Source organism: Ruditapes philippinarum, unplaced genomic scaffold, assembly GCF_026571515.1.
Source record: "Ruditapes philippinarum isolate M1 unplaced genomic scaffold, ASM2657151v2 ctg3640_1_1_1_1, whole genome shotgun sequence".
Classification (NCBI taxonomy): Eukaryota; Metazoa; Mollusca; class Bivalvia; order Venerida; family Veneridae; genus Ruditapes; species Ruditapes philippinarum.
In genome coordinates, this window is record NW_026861499.1 from 39,984 (window position 1) to 42,302 (window position 2,319).

A 2,319-nucleotide genomic window follows, 5' to 3' on the forward strand; every position below is an offset into this window, starting at 1 on the left:
ATATTTTTCAACAGCGTGACTTATTGTTTTGTATATTCTAACAATTAATTTGGTAATTTATGTGGATTGAAACGTTTGTGCATGTACATTCTTTTTAGAATATTTTACACTTGAATACACTTCCAAAAATTTCATGGAAATTGGCATGAATTCGAAGGTAATCTGCTTTAAGGATCCCTTACAGTTATATCATGATATGAATTTCTTTGTTATATACTGTAATGTAGTCTAAGGATAAGTTTTTTTTTAATTAGTCATATATATTATCAAAGCTCATAAATACCAATATATTAAATCCTTAGCGGTTATATTTTACATGTAAATGTTTCATAAAATTGCATCTCTCGGCCCTTTCAGTCAAACTTCGGATAAGTTTCTATTAATAAAAGCGAATAGTTCCGATTGTCTATGATACATAGTCATCATGTCAATTTTAAAACCGACATTTTTTGTTTGTTTGATATATTGAGAGATTTTAGCAAATAAGACTTTACTTTAATAATCCAGTTGACTGTATTTAGTGTATGGACAAAACTGAAACAATGTCACTCCGTTTTCAATAAAACATAACAAATTATAATTTATATCAAGATATATTTCACCATTTTTAGAAAAAAAAGTTTTTGCAGATCTTACATGGACCTATTTTTCCCCAACAACAAAAACAAAAAAAAACCTGACTTTATTTCCAAAATAATTGACAATTTTATTCATGTAATTGAAACATATATTTTGCTGGTGAATGTACATGTTTGTATTTTATTTTTGTATTTTAAATACTTTTACGCTGATGTACACGTGTGTTATCAAAGCAGAATACTATTAAGATGAGAATTTATAGCAAGCAAACTGAATTCATTTAATTTAATACTTCTTCCTACTTTTAACTTTCAAATATCATATTTGTATTATTTCAAAGACAGGAAGCGAGAAACAAGCATATAATTCAATGAAAAATTTGACGAAATAGGACAGGCAATGAAATCGTTCGGTCATTGTACTCATTAAATTTGGTTCGGCCATTGTACTCGTTTTTAAAAAGATGCACAACTTCGTTATGCAACTTTACAAAGGATGGAAATTGTTCTTGACGGGCAAACTTCCAGTTGTGCACAAGATGTCATTGCTAATTTTGCTCAAAATGCGTTTTTTAACTGAAAACATCGCTTTTCAGTACCTGTTCGGCCATTGTACTCATCACCCAAAACAACTTTTTCGACTTTCAGGCATAAACAGAGAGAGCTTCAAAGTAACCAATAACAGAACAGTACGTTGTTTTTATACAGGGGTTCCCTGCAGCCTAGTTTTTTCATATAACTTTAACGTTAACTGTATGCTTACCTCAATTTCACTGCTTTTACCGAGCGTTTAGGCCGCCATTTTATGAGCCCATTGTACGATTCTGATCACGTGATCATCCGCAGTGATTAATGTAAACAATAACATTATAAATATTGTCTTACTTGTGTTTTTATTCTTCTTTCCTTTCATTTTCGTCACAAAATTATACATGCTAAATTAACTTACAACTGCAATTAGAGGTGATTTAAAGAACAAAAGTCATTAAGTACTTAAATGTTATTATCATCCTCGGCTGCAAAACAAAACAACAACATTTTTTACCAAATCGTCGCCTCTGACAGCAGTTCATTTACATTTTTCCTCACACGGATACCTTTTTTGTAAGTACATGTAAATCATCACATGTTGGAGGTACGGCAAAATGTTTACTGGAAAAACATTTTCATGAATGTTCAGAAAAAACCCATTCATTTACAACTTATTTCTGTTGAAATATGACTTCATATACAATAAGCATATATCCCTTTACCTATATGTATGTGTTTGAACAATTTAATTGGGCTTAAAAGACTAAAAAATATAATTCACAATCTTCAAACTTGCCTCATGTTTTGTTCTCACTCCGGAAAGCAAGACTTTTATGATAATACATGTGCAGTTCTTTCTAATTAAAAATATGGCTTTCAGTTTGATTTTAATATGGAAAATACCGGTAAAATTAGAAGTAAATCACCACTCGCTGGGGTTGCCATTTTCATATTACTGCGCACTTTTCTGCTCAGCGCCATCTAGCAAGCATAGCTTTGCTACTGTATACAATTTATGAATTGAATTTGTGTTTGAAAATATGGAAGAAGAAAAAAATATTGTTTAAACTAACACAGTTTCGTGGATTGCTGTCAAATTAAGTAAATGCCTTTCAGATGATCTTTGATGTGATTCTATCTTATTAAAGAAAGTTTAACTTACATGTATATGTACTTTTAGAATCACTTATGTTGTTGAAATAACATGGTA